General features: G+C 44.5%; 1 protein-coding gene across 1 annotated transcript in view; it reads right to left on the reverse strand.

Moving 5' to 3' along the window:
- Nucleotides 1–20,891, reverse strand: part of LOC138285751 (aldehyde oxidase-like) — a 588,222-nt gene that overhangs the window by 491,695 nt on the left and 75,636 nt on the right. The window lies entirely within an intron of this gene.

Below are 20,891 nucleotides of genomic sequence, written 5' to 3' on the forward strand. Positions count from 1 at the left end.
GGCGGTCCAAGACCGCTAGGGCCGGGGACCATGGAAGCACCGCCAACAGGCTGGCGGTGCTTCCCAGCCCATTCTGACCGCAGCGGTAAAGCCGCGGTCAGAAAAGGTGATCCGGCGGTTTCCGGCCGGATTTCCCCTGCATGGGCTGAATCTCCATGGCGGCAGACAGTGAAAATCGCGACGGGTGCAACTGCACCCGTCGCACCCCTGCAACTCCGCCGGCTCCATTCGGAGCCGGCTTCCTTGTTGCAGGGCCTTTCCCGCTGGGCCGGCGGGCGCTCTTTTGGCGGTCGTCCGCCGGCCCAGCGGGAAAGCCAGAATGGCATCCGCGGGCTTCTGACCGCAGCGCGGCCATTTGGCGGTTCCCGCCAGGCGGGTGGCTCCTGCCACCCGCCAGGGTCAGAATGACCCTCTAAGTGTACTAAACTATGTCCTTGTGCTATGAAAGCTTCATAGCTACATTTACTTAGATATATAGGGAAGTAGTGATACAATCTTTTCATGTATCAAGAGAAATACTGCTTTTTGGAATGGTGAGGCCTAGTAGTGCAGACTTTGTGCATGCTCTGTCACTGGCCATGGAAATTGGCCTATAAAACAGATTTGTCAAGCCGTGAACACTACTTCTACTGCAAATATGTCACCTCTGTGATATGCTGTAGGTATATTGTCAAGGATGGTGCAATCTTCTTAAGAGATTTAGGGGCCAGATGTAGCAAAGAAAAAATTTGCGACTCGCATTTTGCGAGTTGATGCGACTCGCAAAATGCGAGTCGCAAATTGGAATGCAGGCAAAAAAAACGTGCCGAAATAGCGACTCGCACCCGGACTCGCAACGCAGTGTGCGAGTCCGCCGATTGCGAGGTCGCTTTTTGCTAGTGTGCAAAAAACGAACTCGCAATTAGCGAGTAGATGTCGCAAATTGCGATTAACTTGTAAATTGATTACAGGTGCAGCAGAACACTCCAGAAACCACTCCAGAACACTCTGGAAACACTTCCTGGCACATGATGATGACATCACAGCCAGGAAGTTTACTAATACACCTGGGAGGAGGGAGGACCACACCCTTTTATAACTGCCGAACTACACACAGGTCAAACAGCAGCTGCCATGGAGGGAACACCAAGGAAGAGGAAGATGAAATTCTCTGAGAGGGAGCTGGAGGTGCTGACAGACGAATGCTGTCAGCACTATGATGACTTGTTTGGTAAATCAGCCCTCAATGTTCCTGAAGCCACCAAGAAACAGCTGTGGCAGGACATACAGGACAAGATAAATTCCCTGGGGGTGAGCCATAGGACCATAGACGACATAAAGAAAAGGTGGTATGACCTCCGCTCCCGGACCAAGGAGAGGGTGGCTGAAAGGCTCCGGGAGATGAGAGGCACAGGAGGGGGACCATCGTCTGTGCCACCACCCACACCCCTGGAAGAAAGGGTGGAGGAAACCTTGGAGCAGGAGGCAGTGTCTGGATTTGGGGACCTGGACACCTCAGAGCCCAGCACATCAACCGGTGAGTACCATGTGATATGCCTGTACCCCTATCAATGCCATGTACACAGGGGCATGCACAACCAAGATAGCTCCATTTCAGGGTAGCAAATGCCAGAATGATGCATTATGGGAAATGTAGTCAAGTAGGCAGTTCATAGGCAAATGTTTATTATGAAGTGTGCAATAGATAGTAGACACTGACAGTCTGTTCCCCATGTCCCACAGGTCTCCAAAAAGACACCACCACTACTCCAAGCAGCCAGCCCCATGAGGACACCTCAGGACCCGCCAGCACCCCCACCTGCACGGTCAACAGCATCCCTGCAGTAGCCACACCTGCTGCAACAATATCACAAGAGGCTGCCCCAGCAACAGGCAGGGATGAGACAGGTGAAAGCACAGGGCAGCCACCGCTGCGCAGGCGTCGCAGGTCCATTACATCAGGGCTGCAGTCTGCATCCAGGCTACTTCCTCCCAGCACCAGTGAGGCACATCTGCTGCATGGTCAGCGCCTACAAAATCGAATTTTAGGGAGGATTAGTGGTGTGCTGCACCGCTTCGTGCGCAATAACCATGCCAGCATGCAGCACCTGAACTCAAGGATGGACATGATCTGCAATAACATCGGGGACCTTGCCCTTGTCATGAGGGAACTGGCGGGAGGACTACTGGCCCAGGCCGAGGGTGGGCGGCGCAGGGACCGTCAGCTCCTGCACAGACTGGACAGGATGGCCACATCCATCGCCAGGCTCGCCATGAACACCACAGGCCTGTCGAGGAGGACAGTTGGGCTGCAGGTGGAAATGGGCCATTTTGCTGGGGATGTGGCAAGGGGCCTGGGACGTCTGACCCACATCATAGACATGATGGAGACACGGAATATGTCGAGGGGCACAGGGGAAACACCCCAGGACAGTGAGGAGGGCTCGACAGTGAGCAGTGTCTCTGTCACTGACAGCAGGGTGCTCAGGAGTAGCAGGCAGAGCACCACAGAAGCACCAGGGAGCAGCCAGGCTGGCAGGAGGGGCAGAAGGTCTTAGAGATCACCCTGGACCATAAGAAGTGGCACATGACGTCAATGTGCCACATGCCTGGTTTGCATTTTCATGCCCATGGACATTCAGTACTTGTAAATAGTTTCATTAATGCACTAATAAAACAGTTATTTTTGTTCCACTTAACAAACGGAGTTTTTGGTCAATAGGTGAGTATGGTTGGAGTTGGCACGTACCTTCAAAAATATTGTGTTGCGATGTGTTCCCGTCTCAGTCTGCCTTGATTAGCTATACTCCTATCCCCATGATGGCGATGTGGTTGTTCTTGCTCTTCATCATCAGGATCTGGGTCTGCAGGGGTGAGAGGTAGCCCACGTCGGGTGGCTATGTTGTGGAGGATGGCGCATGCGACCACAATTTTGAATGCGGTAATGGGGGTATATTGGAGGGCACCTCCACTGCGGTGGAGGCATCTGAATCTTGCTTTCAGGAGTCCGAAGGTGCGCTCTATGAGGTTCCTGGTCCTCTTATGTGCATTGTTGTATTGCCTCTCTGAATCATTGCTGGGTGATAAAAACGGAGTCATGATCCAAGGCCTAAGAGCATATGCACTGTCACCTGTTGGGCACAAAAAGAACACTGTTAGGAAGTCCTGATTGTCGTGCACAGTGACCTGTGTGTATGTCTGCAAGTGTCTGTAGCTCTACCTAGGAGGTAACCGTCTCCGAATTCGCCACGTTCCAGGCGTTGATGTATCCCACTATGCCTAAACATGTATGAGTCATGGGTACTGCCTGGAAACTTAGCTACAATGTCCGTGATGACATAATGGGCGTCACAAACAACCTGAATATTGAGTGAGTGGGTACACTTTCTGTTGCGGAAAAGGTGTTCCAGATTTGCAGGGGGGCATATTTGAATGTGTGTCCCATCTACACACCCTATGACATGGGGAAAGTGGGCAATGCGTTAAAAGTCCAGCTTGGTGCTGTTCATTTCTGCCTCATTCCTTGGTAGGTATATGAAGTGAGACATGTGTGTGAGCAAGGCATCTAGGATTGTTCCAGGTAATATGGGTCACAGATTTGGGGAGTATGAGACCTGTGCCAAGCCAGCTTGGACAGTATGTGGTTGGAAGGACTGAAATGCACATTGTACTTGTTTAGTGTGCTGTGGTGGACCGGGTGTTTCATGTGTGTGATCATGTGGCCATGAAGTTGAGCCATTCACCCTTCACATAGGCTAAAGCTTTTTCTTGTAAGACCCATATGTAGCCATAGATATGTTTCATCATTGCAGGCCACAGTGCCTGTGCCACAACATGGACCTATGTTTGTGTCATGCCACCAGATGCATGGTCATTTGATTATGATGGATCTGTGATCAGGGGCTGTTGTATTGCCCTTTGTCTGTATCTTGCAGTATGTTATGTTGGACTACTTGGTTTGGTATGTGATAAGGCTCAAGCTGGTGACAACATCCACTTCTCTGTTTGCCTATTCTACAGACAACACCTGATAAGGCCCTTCCTTCTGTGGTCTGGGGAACAGTACCTCCATATATCTACCTTGACACAACATGAGTCAGCCATTCTTGGCTATGACACTCCACAATATATGGACACCCTATGAGATGTATAGCGAAATAAAATGTTTGGGGTGAGCAGACACTTGTACCAATATGTTTGTGTGTGTTGGTTGTAATCCTTAGCAGGACACTGTACCTGTAACACATCCCTCATTGCAATAGTATCTTGTGTCTTCGTCATTAGCTTCACATGGTCTTACATCTCTACATAGCAAAAACTTAAACCGAAGCAAGCAAGCAGAAGCTTTGTGATAGATGGTATTTACTGTGAATTTGTGCACAGAATAAAAATAAGGGACACAACGGAACAGAATAGTGAAGGGTTCAGTCATGGTGGATGAAACCATTGTAGTAGATGACACATCATTGGAAGTCCAATGTCCAGCGTACACATCCATCAAAAATGGAAGGTGGTTGATGGACAGTTAATAGAGTGTATATGTGGCACACAAACAAGTTTCTTCAGGAAGAGGTCGGTTGCTGGCAGTGGTCGGTGTCTGGCCAACTGCACCTCCTTGATTCTTAGCTGTACGTCCCCGTTTGCATGGGGGGAGCTGCTGCTACAGAGGCTGAGGTGTTTGTGGCGGGTTGTAGCCCTGACAGGGCCTCCCTTACAGTGGATAAATGAAGAAGGGCCTGGTGTTGCTGTGCCAAAGGAGGGGATAAAGTGCTGCTGACGATCTCTGTTCAGGGTACTGCTAATGTCCCTCAACACCCCTCTTAGGGAGGGCAGGTTGGTAGTGGTGGCCTCTCAATGTTGAAAGGTCCGCAATATCCATCCTATGCATCCTACCTCCACGGACCTGTGCCCTTGCCACATGGTCCTCCCTACTACTGGTTCCAGGGCCATCATTGTCTGAGGTGTTGTGCTGCGACTCAGGATCCTGGACTAGGGGCATGAGATGGTTCCCACTGTCCTCGGGACACAGGTTGGGGGGCGAATGGCTACCTGTGAGGTTGAGGCATCTGGGCTAGGAGGTCCTGATGTGGATACAGTGAGACTTACTGTAAGGGTCTGGCCACGTTGCCCAGGTGGTCCAGAACTGTCCTCCACGTCCAGATGTCCAGGAATGTCATTATCACTGAGGGCTTCATCCAGGGGGATACTGGCAGTCTCGTCTGTGGCCTCTGTGTGCCCAGTAGCAGCTCAACCTGTTGATGTGAAAGATACAATGTTACTGAGAGTACTGTGACATCTACCTCCAAAGGTTTACAGTGACATTTTGCAAAGCCTGCGTACATAGTTGATTTGCAGGTTATCTTATTGTGACAAGTATCCATGGCACTGGTTGAATTGGCTTGACATTTGTGAAGCGTGCCACATCCATTTAAGTCAAGCAGCTGCTGAATTTAGCAGTTCATTAGCACTTGAGAGGATGGACAAAGATTTACATGCCACTAGTGCAGCCAAAACAGTGGCTGGGCAGGATGTGGCCTTGACCATTTTGAGGCCTAGTTGAACATAATGCAGGCAGACCCAGGACTTTGTTGTACATGTGACTGTAGTTATCATGTGGTCAGGACATTGTGAATGTGTCTGCAGACAATTCCATTCTGGTGCGGCATCTTGAGGCCTTGTTGATCAGTTATGCTGCACACTGTATGAGCTGTCCTTCCTGTCCTAAATAGTTTCATCTTGGCTTAGCAGTTCAAGGTTGATCTAAGTGGCCAGCCACATCTCAGAGTTGAGCATGATCTGTATGTTGGTCCCTCCCAGGTGAGTAAACATGATTTGATGGTGATCAGGGTAGGATTTTTAGATCAGTGACCACTGTTGTGCTATTTGGAGTCACTTGAACAGTGGCTCCTGGGAGTTGCATTCAGGTCACTCCCCTAGTTTCCAACACTAGACAAATGTGATCCTTCCAGGGGAGTAAACTTCCTTTGAGCGTTAACTAACAGATGTACTGGGACAAGTGTACACTGGGCTGGTGACTGGAGTTAGAAACACAGGGCCACTGGGCTGTACATTCAGGTCACTCCAACTAGTTCCTAACACTGGACAAATGTGATCCTCCCAGGAGAGTAAAGTTCCATTGTAAGTTAATGAACAAGGGTATCTGAACAGGTGTACACTGGCCTTGTGTTTTGAGTTGGAGAGACAGAGCCTCCTGGCCTTAGCAGTCATGTCACTCCCTCTACTTCATACACTTGAGAAATGTCATCCCCCCCAGGCGAGTACACTTCTTTTGTGATTTCCCAAACAAGAGTCCTTGGAGAAGAGGACACTGGACTGGTGGTTGGAGTGACAGTTAGAGACCCTCCTGTGAGTTGCAGGCATGTAACTCCCTGTACTACACACATTGTACAAATGGTCTCCTCCCAGGTGAGTACACTTCAATTAAGACTTAAGACAGAGGGGTCTTTTGAGGGAAAAACACTGGTCTGGTGTCTGGAGTTGGAGGAACAGTACCTACTGTGAGTTGCAGTTCTGTCACTCTCACTAGTCCCCAATACTTGACAAATGTTATCCCTCAGGTGAGTAAGCTTCATTTGGTAATTGACATACAGTGGTCTTTGGAGAAGAGAACACTGCTGTTGTTTGGAGTCAAAGATGCAGGGCTTGCTGTGAGTAGCAGTCATGGCACTTACTCTAGTACACACTCTTGACCAATGTTCTCCCCCTAGAGAGCACACTCCACTTGAGAGTTCAGTAACAGATGTATCTGAGCAAGTGAGCACTGTTCTGGTGTTTGGAGTTACAGAAACAGTGCTTGCTGCAAGTTGTAGTATTGTCAGTTCATGTACTACACCATACAAATGTTACCCTCAACTGGGAGTTGACTAATAAGGGTATTTGGAGCACACTGGGCTGGCAGAGTGGAGTAACAGTGCCTCCAGGCCTTAGCAGTCATGTCAGTCCTGTACTACACATACTATACAAATTTTATACTCCCAGGCGAGTACACTACAATTGGGATTTTATATACAAGGGTATTCTGAGAAGTAACCACTGTTGTGGTGTTTGGAGTAACAGAAATAGCACCTGCAGGAAGTTGTAGTCATGTCAGTCCATGTACTACACACTTTATACACAGATTTTGTTCTCCCAGTTGAGTCTACTTCAATTGTGAGATGCCCGACAGGGTCTTTGAGCAGGTGACCACTGGGCTGATGAGTGGAGTGACAGTGAAGGTGGCACAAGGTGAGCAGTGAGCATGCATGGCATTTTGGTGAAATTTTCCTTGTTGTGACTTACCAGACTCCACTCCCCCAGGTATTCCTGTCAAGCCCTCAGGATACAAGACGGCCAAGACCTTCTCCTCCCATAGAAAGAGCTGTAATGGGGGGGAGCGGGAGGGCCACCATCAGTCTTCTTGGCCTGCAGCTGGTGCCTGGAAACTAGGGAACAGACCTTGCCCCTGAGGTTGTTCGACCTCTTCCTGATGTCCTCCCTTGTGCACAGGGATGTGCCTTCAGCACTGACTCTGTCAACTATCCGGTCCCACATTTCCATTTTCCTACTGAGAGTAGTGTGTTGGACTTGGGCTTTGAACAAATGTGGCTCTACTCTTATGAGTTCATCCACCATGACTCTTAACTCTTCATCAGTGAAATGGGAATTTTTAATATGTGCCATGGTGGAAAAAATTAAAATATGTTACAGGTTGCAATGACTTACTAAAGAGGGGTAGTGCCAAAGGGTGTGACTGGACAAAATTATGCAGGGCGTTGACGGGATAGTAAAAAATTTAAAATTGTGCCTAGTATCTGTGCAGAATGGGAAAATGTTGCTCTCTCTTGCTGTGAAAATGCAGAGGATGGTGGTGTTTGAAGGGGTATGTTTTATAGCGTCCTCTGCAGGTGTGTCGAGTGTGGCAATGTGTGTGTCAGCTGTGTTGCTTTCAAATCCATCTAATGTGCTGTTGTGTATTACTTTGGTGAACACGAAACACTGTGGTTTGGACCACCATTGGCTGACCTCCGTGGGTGCCAGCCGCTGCGACTCTAGACTTGTAATGCGGTCAGTGGTTGTCCCCGGGCTGTCTGTGTCGGACTTCGAACAGCCTAATTCCAGGCCTTCGCGCTGCTGTTTTGGGGGGTAGGGTCTTAAAAGAGATAGCTGTTTATTTGTAAAAGCTAAAATAGTTTGTACCGACTATTCTATGATAAGGATTTATTTTTCTACTAAGGGATTGGTGATAATGTTAAATATACTCTTCAAGTGATAAAACTACCAACCAAATGTGTTTTAGGACCCCTGCTTTTTTTCGCAAAGTCATCGCGATCAACGTGGTTAAACCGCGATTATACAAAAGAAGCCTACCATACTGTGTTTCTTTACAAAAGTACGTGAAAGGGTTACCAGACAGTAGTCATTCAGAACTTGCCTTGCAAAAGAAAAAAATTAAAGGTATGCCCTATTTGCTGTAATGTGCAATATTACACAGTGCAAAGTGCAATTCATTCATGGTTGTTCAGTGTAAGAGTATTGGCCCTTTCTTATGCTTAGTTTTGTCAATTGCTGAGAGTATTGAAACTATCAGATAAGAAGAAGAAATTTGGAATACAACTATTTTTCAGGTATGTGTATTTGAATGTGAGTACATTTTCTTTTTTAAACATTATTAAAAGAGTCTGTTGAATACAGAAATGTAATGAAACTAGATAAAATTATCAATGAGTAGCAGGTTTGTATTTGGTTTGAATGAGAGATATGTTCCTTAAAGTATTAGTTTTCAGTTCTGTTTACTCTTGAACTCAAAATTTCCTTACAGATGTCCTTATGCCACTGAAATTGGACTGTAAAACTGCTTTCTGAAATCTGAAACTTACTTTTTAGTCCAAAACTCTCATCTCTGTGAGATGCTGTAGGTATGGCATTGAGCATGATGAAATGTACTTAATGAGTTAGGAAATGTATGTATCAACTTTACAAACTTAGCCATGGCCGTGCAAACCCCTAGGCTAGGCAGAATATACAGTATAGTAATCACCAAGGGGGTGATATTCAAGGAACAGCGAAACAGAAATACTTTTACATTTGCTTATATAGTAAAAGACCAGTTATATCTGCAGCAATAAAAAAGGGAATTCCAGATACACTCACATGCCATTTTATTCTCTAACAGAGGCACTGAGATACATCTTGAGACACATACGTAAACATTTACAGAATCATATAGGTTCCAAAAACAGGCCATCACTTGCCACTAGATTTCATAGAATATATTATGGCTGTTCTAGAGGTAGACACCTACATTCAGTAACATATATACACAAGTACTGACACAATCTTCTCATGTATCTGTAGAAATACTATTTTTCTGAGGTGTGAGGCCCAGTAGTACAGAGCTTCTTTGTGCTCTCTCGTTGGCCACTAAAATTTGACTGTAAAATTGGTTTCTGAAATTTTACATGAACCTTTTTGTGTAAATCTGTTATGGTTGAGACTTGCTGTAGGTATGTCATGAAGCATGCTGCAATGTGCTTAAGTGATTAGGAGACGTACTTTTGACTTTTAGAAACTTAGTGATGCAGTTGCAGACTCCTAAGCTAGGAAGAGTTCATAGACTATAGTAGTGATCAAGGAATTTAAATTGATGTTTCCAGTGCATGGGTGGAGTAACATAGGCACTGACAGAAAACCAGAGACACTTGCACACTCACTGAGGTACTGCGAAATAACTTATATGTGCAGCAATATGAAAGGGAATAGCAGATACAGTGAAATCTCCCTATATTCCCTAACAGGGACAAAGAGATATATGTTCACTCACTTGTATACAGGATAACAGTCATACAGGTTCTAAAACGGGCACACACATACCAGTAGGTGTAATACAGCACCTTACGGCACTATTAAAGCTATACAGCTACATTCATTAAGATATGTGGGCAAGTACTGTCAAAATCTTTTCATGTATCCAGAGAAATAAAGTTTTTTGAAGGGTGAGGCCTAGCTGTACACAGCATGTGTGCTCTGCTACTGACACTGAAATTGGCCTATAAAAATGATTTGATAAATCTTAAACTCACCTTTTAGTGCAAATGACTCACCTCTGTGATATGCTTTGGGTATGCAATGAAGCATGTTCCAATATGCAAAAGTGGTTTGGAAATGTACTCCTCAGTTTCAGAAAGTTACTCATAACTTTTCAGATTCTCTAATGCAAGCACTACTTAGAGTACAGCACATACTATGGAACACACATTCATGTTTCCAGAGTATGGATGGTGTGTCTCAGCTACCGACAGAGAAAGCAAAACACTTGTGAATACACTGACAGATTTACAGAGTCATACAGGTTCTAAAAGAGGCACTCACATACCAGCAAGTGTAGTAAAGTATGTCCTAGCAATAATAAAGCTAGAGAGCTACATTCACTTGGATATATAGCCAAGATCTGGCACAATCTTTTTTATGTATCCAGATAAATATTATTTTTTTCAAGAGTGAGGCCTGGAATTGCAGAGCCTGTGTATGTTCTGTCAGTGGTCACTAAAATGGGCCTATAAAACTGATTGGTCAAGTTTGAAAGTCACGTTCTTCTGCAAATGCCTCAGTTCTGTGATATGCTGTAGGTATGCTGTGACGCACACGAAATATTAGCAGGAAAGGGATAAATTCAAATAATTACACAGAACCAATTATGACTCTTGGTTCAAAGGGGAGAAACTATTTCCCATATTTATTTAATTTAATCATACGCAGCAGCAACAGAATCAAAGGACAAATGCCTGTCTATAAACTAATAATACTAAGGTGAGCCTATATACAATTATATCTACACATATAGATAAATAACAGGCTAGTGAAACAGACAATACATACAATATCTACAAACAAGTGCCCTACTCCAACATTTGATAAGATGGTCACCACAAAACAGTAAACGTAGTGATCACAAATCACATGGTGCCCAAGGGTCTTGCACCCAGCTGTATTCTACCTCAAAGCTTATTTGAGAGAGGTAGTAAGTAGTGCTCTACAACTTATTAGAAATCAATTAACTTTTTCAGACTCCTTGGACCCATTCCAAATATGTCGACGCGTTTCGGCCTAACAACTTAAGGCCTCATCAGGACTGTCGGAGAACGCTGGCATCGCTCTTTCCTTCTGTGAAGCGAGTACCTAAATTACGATACTCAGTTCCCGAGTGCTATTTACTTGTGCCACTCATCTTGCATACCAGCAACTGAATGTTATTAGCGAAATATTTTCTCAAGTTATGCCGGACTGCACTAGTGAACGGTCTCTGTGTAACGCTGTTCAAACTCTCCCGTGAGTCACAAAAAGGTAGGTATGCTGTGAAGCATTCTGCAACATGGTTAAGTGATTTGAAAACAAACTTCTCAGATACAGAAACCTATTCATGACCTTTCTGATCATGTAATGGCAGGAATACTTAGAGTACAGCACTCATCGTGGAACATACATTCTTGTTTGTAGAGTATAGATGCTATGTATAAGCAAGTAATCGAGAAAGTGAGATAGTTATACATTCATTCACATACTCAGAAAACACATATGTGCAGCACTAGCAAAGGCAATTACAGTTACTCTGTATACCCTAAAACAGGCACAGAGGTACATGTTGAGCCACTTACATACAGATTTAAACAAGCATACAGGTAGGAATACCAGTAAGGGGGTCATTCCGACCCTGGCGGTCCAAGACCGCTAGGGCCAGGGACCATGGAAGCACCGCCAACAGGCTGGCGGTGCTTCCCAGCCCATTCTGACCGCGGCGGTAAAGCCGCGGTCAGAAAAGGTGATCCGGCGGTTTCCGGCCGGATTTCCCCTGCATGGGCTGAATCTCCATGGCGGCAGACAGTGAAAATCGCGACGGGTGCAACTGCACCCGTCGCACCCCTGCAACTCCGCCGGCTCCATTCGGAGCCGGCTTCCTTGTTGCAGGGCCTTTCCCGCTGGGCCGGCGGGCGCTCTTTTGGCGGTCGTCCGCCGGCCCAGCGGGAAAGCCAGAATGGCATCCGCGGGCTTCTGACCGCAGCGCGGCCATTTGGCGGTTCCCGCCAGGCGGGTGGCTCCTGCCACCCGCCAGGGTCAGAATGACCCTCTAAGTGTACTAAACTATGTCCTTGTGCTATGAAAGCTTCATAGCTACATTTACTTAGATATATAGGGAAGTAGTGATACAATCTTTTCATGTATCAAGAGAAATACTGCTTTTTGGAATGGTGAGGCCTAGTAGTGCAGACTTTGTGCATGCTCTGTCACTGGCCATGGAAATTGGCCTATAAAACAGATTTGTCAAGCCGTGAACACTACTTCTACTGCAAATATGTCACCTCTGTGATATGCTGTAGGTATATTGTCAAGGATGGTGCAATCTTCTTAAGAGATTTAGGGGCCAGATGTAGCAAAGAAAAAATTTACGACTCGCATTTTGCGAGTTGATGCGACTCGCAAAATGCGAGTCGCAAATTGGAATGCAGGCAAAAAAAACGTGCCGAAATAGTGACTCGCACCCGGACTCGCAACGCAGTGTGCGAGTCCGCCGATTGCGAGGTCGCTTTTTGCTAGTGTGCAAAAAACGAACTTGCAATTAGCGAGTAGATGTCGCAAATTGCGATTAACTTGTAAATTGATTACAGGTGCAGCAGAACACTCCAGAAACCACTCCAGAACACTCTGGAAACACTTCCTGGCACATGATGATGACATCACAGCCAGGAAGTTTACTAATACACCTGGGAGGAGGGAGGACCACACCCTTTTATAACTGCCGAACTACACACAGGTCAAACAGCAGCTGCCATGGAGGGAACACCAAGGAAGAGGAAGATGAAATTCTCTGAGAGGGAGCTGGAGGTGCTGACAGACGAATGCTGTCAGCACTATGATGACTTGTTTGGTAAATCAGCCCTCAATGTTCCTGAAGCCACCAAGAAACAGCTGTGGCAGGACATACAGGACAAGATAAATTCCCTGGGGGTGAGCCATAGGACCATAGACGACATAAAGAAAAGGTGGTATGACCTCCGCTCCCGGACCAAGGAGAGGGTGGCTGAAAGGCTCCGGGAGATGAGAGGCACAGGAGGGGGACCATCGTCTGTGCCACCACCCACACCCCTGGAAGAAAGGGTGGAGGAAACCTTGGAGCAGGAGGCAGTGTCTGGATTTGGGGACCTGGACACCTCAGAGCCCAGCACATCAACCGGTGAGTACCATGTGATATGCCTGTACCCCTATCAATGCCATACCCCCACCCACCATGTACACAGGGGCATGCACAACCAAGATAGCTCCATTTCAGGGTAGCAAATGCCAGAATGATGCATTATGGGAAATGTAGTCAAGTAGGCAGTTCATAGGCAAATGTTTATTATGAAGTGTGCAATAGATAGTAGACACTGACAGTCTGTTCCCCATGTCCCACAGGTCTCCAAAAAGACACCACCACTACTCCAAGCAGCCAGCCCCATGAGGACACCTCAGGACCCGCCAGCACCCCCACCTGCACGGTCAACAGCATCCCTGCAGTAGCCACACCTGCTGCAACAATATCACAAGAGGCTGCCCCAGCAACAGGCAGGGATGAGACAGGTGAAAGCACAGGGCAGCCACCGCTGCGCAGGCGTCGCAGGTCCATTACATCAGGGCTGCAGTCTGCATCCAGGCTACTTCCTCCCAGCACCAGTGAGGCACATCTGCTGCATGGTCAGCGCCTACAAAATCGAATTTTAGGGAGGATTAGTGGTGTGCTGCACCGCTTCGTGCGCAATAACCATGCCAGCATGCAGCACCTGAACTCAAGGATGGACATGATCTGCAATAACATCGGGGACCTTGCCCTTGCCATGAGGGAACTGGCGGGAGGACTACTGGCCCAGGCCGAGGGTGGGCGGCGCAGGGACCGTCAGCTCCTGCACAGACTGGACAGGATGGCCACATCCATCGCCAGGCTCGCCATGAACACCACAGGCCTGTCGAGGAGGACAGTTGGGCTGCAGGTGGAAATGGGCCATTTTGCTGGGGATGTGGCAAGGGGCCTGGGACGTCTGACCCACATCATAGACATGATGGAGACACGGAATATGTCGAGGGGCACAGGGGAAACACCCCAGGACAGTGAGGAGGGCTCGACAGTGAGCAGTGTCTCTGTCACTGACAGCAGGGTGCTCAGGAGTAGCAGGCAGAGCACCACAGAAGCACCAGGGAGCAGCCAGGCTGGCAGGAGGGGCAGAAGGTCTTAGAGATCACCCTGGACCATAAGAAGTGGCACATGACGTCAATGTGCCACATGCCTGGTTTGCATTTTCATGCCCATGGACATTCAGTACTTGTAAATAGTTTCATTAATGCACTAATAAAACAGTTATTTTTGTTCCACTTAACAAACGGAGTTTTTGGTCAATAGGTGAGTATGGTTGGAGTTGGCACGTACCTTCCAAAATATTGTGTTGCGATGTGTTCCCGTCTCAGTCTGCCTTGATTAGCTATACTCCTATCCCCATGATGGCGATGTGGTTGTTCTTGCTCTTCATCATCAGGATCTGGGTCTGCAGGGGTGAGAGGTAGCCCACGTCGGGTGGCTATGTTGTGGAGGATGGCGCATGCGACCACAATTTTGAATGCGGTAATGGGGGTATATTGGAGGGCACCTCCACTGCGGTGGAGGCATCTGAATCTTGCTTTCAGGAGTCCGAAGGTGCGCTCTATGAGGTTCCTGGTCCTCTTATGTGCATTGTTGTATTGCCTCTCTGAATCATTGCTGGGTGATAAAAACGGAGTCATGATCCAAGGCCTAAGAGCATATGCACTGTCACCTGTTGGGCACAAAAAGAACACTGTTAGGAAGTCCTGATTGTCGTGCACAGTGACCTGTGTGTATGTCTGCAAGTGTCTGTAGCTCTACCTAGGAGGTAACCGTCTCCGAATTCGCCACGTTCCAGGCCTTGATGTATCCCACTATGCCTAAACATGTATGAGTCATGGGTACTGCCTGGAAACTTAGCTACAATGTCCGTGATGACATAATGGGCGTCACAAACAACCTGAATATTGAGTGAGTGGGTACACTTTCTGTTGCGGAAAAGGTGTTCCAGATTTGCAGGGGGGCATATTTGAATGTGTGTCCCATCTACACACCCTATGACATGGGGAAAGTGGGCAATGCGTTAAAAGTCCAGCTTGGTGCTGTTCATTTCTGCCTCATTCCTTGGTAGGTATATGAAGTGAGACATGTGTGTGAGCAAGGCATCTAGGAACCTTGACACTGCACTTTGGGATACCCCACCTGCCACAGCAATGACCCCCTGATAGCTCCCTGAGGCCAAGAGGTGCAGTGAGCATAGCACTTGTACATGCGTAGGGATGTTCTAGCTGTGGTTTGAGTAAATCAATTAATTCTAGGATGGCTGCGCTGCTAAGGCGGTATTTATCGTATATCTCATCCTCAGTTTGCTGAAAAAGAGTCTGCCTTGTTCTATATATCTTCTCCTGTCTGTGGCCCCTCCTCCTCCTCTGCTGGGCTGCGTGGACTCTCCTTCTCACTGCTATCAGGTATATCTCCGCCATCTTGGTGAACCCAGATGCCTTCTGGGGCTCCTTTTATACTTTGGTAATGGTTACCACCTGCTCTGAGTTAGTGGTAAATGGGACGTGCAAACTGGGCTTTTTGCGACTAGTCGCAATTTGCGAGTTGCAATTGCATAAGGTTTGCGACTCGCAAATTGCGACTTGCTATTTGCGGGTCGCAAAATGGGGTCGCAACTGATGCGACTCGCAAATGGGTCCCATCGCTTTTTGCAAGTCGGAAATGGGCTTTTTGCATCCCATTTCCGATTTTGCACTGTTGCAAATAGCAAATCGGCCCATTTGCGACTCGCAAACCTTTGCTACATCTGGCCCTTAGAAATGTACTTCTCAGTTATGGAAACTTTCTCATGAGCTTTCTGATCATCTAAGGCAAGGACTACTTACAGTACAGCACTCACCATGGAACAGCCATTCATGTTTCCAGAGTATAGATGCTGTGTCTCAGCCACTGACAGAAAAGAGAGAGACTTGAACATTCCCTTACATACACATAATGCACTTATACATGCAGTAGAAAGAAAGCCCCTTACATACAGATGCACAGAGCCATACAGGTTCAAAAACAGGCACTTACATACCAGTAGGTGTACTAAAGTATGTCCTGCTGGTATTCAAGTCAGGCAGCTAGATTCACTCAGATATATAGGGAAGTACTGACACAAACTTTTCATGTATTTAGACAAATGCTGGTATTGTACAGCCTCTGTGTGCTATGTCACTGGCTACTAAAACGGGCATATAAAACTGATTTGTCAACTGTCAAAGTCACCTTTTAGTGGAAATGCTTCACCTCTGTAATATCCTGCAGGTATATTATGAAGCATGCTACAGTATAGATAAGTGATATGGAAATGCACTACTCAGTTTGAGAAATTTACTCATGACCTTCTAGACGGTGTAAGGGTAGCGGTATGTAGAGTACAGCAGTCACCAAGGAACAGACATTCATGTTTCCAGAGTATGAATGCTGTGTTTCAGCAACTGACAAAGTAAAACGGACAATTGTAGCTACACTGACATAGTCGGAAAGCACTTATATGTGCAGTACTAACAAAGGCAATTGCAGTTACACTAGCATACGCAGCACATCCTAAAACAAAAACTAAGTTATATGTTCAGCCGCTACAAAAATACAGGTTTACAGAGTCATACAAGTGCAAAAACAGGCATTCACATACCAGTAGCTGTACTAAACTATCTTCTGACAGTATTAGAGCTAGAGAGCTACTTTCACTAAGTAATACAGGCAAGGACTGACATATTCTTTTGATGTATCAAGAGGAATATTTTCTTCAGAAGGATTAGGCCTGCTACTTCAGAATGTGTGTTTACTATATGAGTAATCACTGAACTCAGCTTGTAAAACTGTTTTGTTAAGTTAACAGTATTAGAACATTGTAATGCTGGAAGCTCCATTGCAGACAATGGAGTGCTATGGGCTTTTAGTGGCTTCTAAAAAGCCCTGACCGTGAACATTCCATTATTATTTGTTCACAGCAATAGCTGTGAACAAAGACCTCCCAGAGCCGGAGGGGATTTCCATTCCCTCGGGCTCCATGATGACTTTGTTTTATTTTTTGCAACATTCTGCCCTCTAGTAGCACAATGTTCTAATAGCCCTATAGCCCTTCGTAGCTGGGCCATCCCAGCAATTAAAGTCCCACTGCCTTGTTAAAGACCCTCATCTTCAGCTTGGGCCCTCAACGTTAGAGTGGGCCTTTAATAGCCAGCATAGCCTTCACCAGCAGGCTTTAAGGCTATATTATGTGATATATATATATATATATATACATACAAGTTAGGAACTATAATAATGTAATTGTTTACATTGTATTTTACTATGGGAAATATTTAATTTAACAAACAAGTAAGAAACAAATTGAAGTTAAATACACACTCTTTTAATTGTTTTCAGGGGTAATATTGTACTTTAACACACAGACTTACAATGCCGTCAAGAAGTGAACGAAAAAAGAAGGAAAAACAAAAGTACTATCTACATAGAACTGAGAAACAAAAGGGGCAGAATTCTGGAAAGGTTTTGAAAGTACAAAAAGCTGCTGGTAAGAGAACGAAGACATTTCTTAAAATACTATGTGGAGAACTTGAGCAACAGCAGTGTGAGGTGCACAAGAGTAAAACGTTTAAATCAAGTAAGAACCAAGTAAAAGCACATGATAACAGAAAAAAACTTACAAAAACAGAGGCTTCATCTAAAAGACAGCGCCAGTTTAAGGAAATACGTGTTAGGGTGTTTAATAGCAGAGTAGTGCAGAATCTAATGAGAAATGTGAAGAAATACAAAAGAAGTAGAGAATCTTCTAAACAAAAGGAACGTGTCGAGGCTATAGTTGAAAAGGATTTCGCTCTGAACAGAAAACTATTTATTTTAATTTTGAACAGAATAAAAACACTAGATAAAATAGTGTTAAGTATGAGGAGGAAAAGCAAAAACAAAGTTATAAACAGAACTAACTTTTGCAAAGGTTTTAGTGGGGAATGGAAGCACACTTCTAGTAGTGACACTTTCTTCATTGAAGAAAGCTACTTGCAAGAGAACAGACTAGTGCATGCAGTTGATCAATGTGGACAGTGTTATAAAGTTAAAGATGGATGTCCTATTGAGAAAGAGGTAATGGTACCTAGAAATGTGGAGGAAGTTATAGTTGAAGAGGTTCAAGGTAGGCGTAGATAGGCCCATTTAGAAGGGGAATTGTAGCAGTATTTGTAGTGTTCGACAGCAAACAATTGATATAGTGAGAAATTTCTTGCGTTTTTTTCCATGCAAAAGTCTTTTTTTTTAAATTGAGAGTTTGCAAGCATTAGATCAATGTGAAGTAGGAAAATATACAAATATACAAGGACATTCATTAGCATGCTTATCAAAGAAAGTGTGCCAAAGCACCTTTCATCATTTTAGAATATTAGCGGTGCACCACTCACGTATGCAAACTTTAGTTCGAAGACTTTATCATGTGAAGACTCCTGCAATATGTTTGGAGGAAATGAATAAACCTCTTTTGCATGGAAGCTTAGCAGAAGTACAAAATATTTGTGATGATGTACAGTTTTGTTTTGTTGGACCTGAACGGAAGTGTAGAGAAAATGTTCTGTTAGAATCTGCAAATGTAGCAGAAGAGGAGTTTAGTGTTTCTGTAGATGACTTTGATTAAGAAATTAGAAAGTTTAAAACAGTCTGTTCACAGAAACAAGACTGAATATGTGTTTGTTGCAGACGCACTCACTACAAAAGCCAAACTCAATATGTTATTGTGTCTTCAAAAACTGAAGAAGACAATAGAGATAAGTGGTGAGATTTTGCAGCTTATTTATCTGTAGAAGAATGGTTTGATTGTTTTACACGACAAATTATATGCAAGTATAGTTCTAATAAATTAGAAGTGAACAAGATGCCAGCTATAGCAGTATATAATAATTTACAATTAGTTTCTATTCTACATGAATTGCAAGAGTTGACTGTCTATGAATCTATACTTATACAGTGGGTACATCCATTTCAAGCAATTGTCCGTATGGTGTCAAAAACAGGAAAGTTGACTCCAAGTAAGCCCCAAGAGGGTCTAAAAGGTAGAGTTGTTTACTTGCCATTAGATTTTAAGCACAATGTTGAAACGGTTGGTGTAGAAAGAGATTGTGAAGAATTATATATATATATATATATATATATATATATATATATATATATATATATATATATATATATATATATACATATATATATATATATATATATATAATTCTAGTGAATGGTGTACCTACTAAGAGTAAAAAGATTTGACAAGAGTTAGTAGATGTTACCAAAGTTAAGAAAGCAACATTATATCTAGTACAACATAACATTTATCATGAAAAGTTACACTCTCCACAAGATATTACATGTATAGATGATAATACAGTGGAATCAAGAGGTCAAATAGAAAAAAGTGGATCGAACAAAAACTAAACTAATTTACGAACATTACAGTATTCATCCTCTACATTCTAAATAAATTACTGGAGATGCTATTGACCTATTTCAAATGAAAAAAGCACAAGGAACTCCATTAAGTGGGTGGGAGAAAAGTTTAGAAGCTCGTTGTTTTCCACACCTCTTTCCTACAGGAGTAGGAGGAAGATATGATGAACATGCTCTACAAATACCAGCATCTGAGTACAGGTCCACTAGACTATATTCAGATAATCCTAGATTTCGACAGTGTATTCCTTATAAATTTCATCTACTTTTTAGACTGATTTGTCTGGATTATCCTATGCAGTGAATCACATTCTAAAAACAGGAGTTCACCTCCGGAATATTACAGCAAGGGAATTTGTTGAAAAAGTACATGGAAAAGACAAACACCTTGAGTACAACTTAGTTAATTGGATGGCATGTCAACGTGGTACAAATGAATATTGGTATTGTCACCATGGTGATCTGAAAACCATGTTGAGGAATCTAGGAACACCTACTTGGTTTGTAACACTCAGTTATGTAGAATATGCATGGTATGATCTCCTTGATTTTTTAAGAGAGGCAAATTCTAACATACAAGATATCAATCTGAAAACACCAGGAGAACTATGTTCTTTGGTTCCTACAAATGTCTGTAGATACTTTAACCACTGATTTCAAGCAATCATGGCTTTAATCTGCAACAACACAAATCCGCCACCTGGGGAAATCAATGATTCCTTTTGGCCTAAATAGTACCAAGCTAGAGGTGCTCCACATATTCATATGCTGTTGTGGATAAAAGAAGCCCCAAAGTTTAAAACGGATACTGATGAGTGTGTGCTGTCTTTCATAGAACGGTATGAAACATGTTCCATACCGAAAAAACATTCTGATAAAGGATTGAGACAAGTTCTTAGATTTCAAACTCAAAGGTGTGGTGAATACTGTCAACGAAAATACAGATGAAAAGCAAAATTTTATACGCAATGTTGTTTTGGATTCCCTCAACCTGTGATATCAGAAGGAAGAGTGAATAGCTTCTATTCTATTGCGGTAGCTCATTTCGTCACTTCTTACATAACAAAAGCTGAAAAGACAGAAATGAAAGAGATATGGGAAGAGATTTCAGCAGAAAAGAGCATCACTAAGAAATTGTACTGTTTCAGTTTAAAAATGCTTTTGCCCAGGGAAATTGGATCTTATTAATGTGCAGACAGGTAGAGCTCTAAAAAGTTTGTTCTCAAAATCTAGAGGAGTCGTGTGGGTAAGCTTAGGCTTTAATACTACTCATGACAGAGTATTAAAAACTTTTTCCAGAAATTCAGTTTCTTGCACACGTTGATGCTAA

Source organism: Pleurodeles waltl, chromosome 3_1 (assembly GCF_031143425.1).
Source record: "Pleurodeles waltl isolate 20211129_DDA chromosome 3_1, aPleWal1.hap1.20221129, whole genome shotgun sequence".
NCBI lineage: Eukaryota > Metazoa > Chordata > Amphibia > Caudata > Salamandridae > Pleurodeles > Pleurodeles waltl.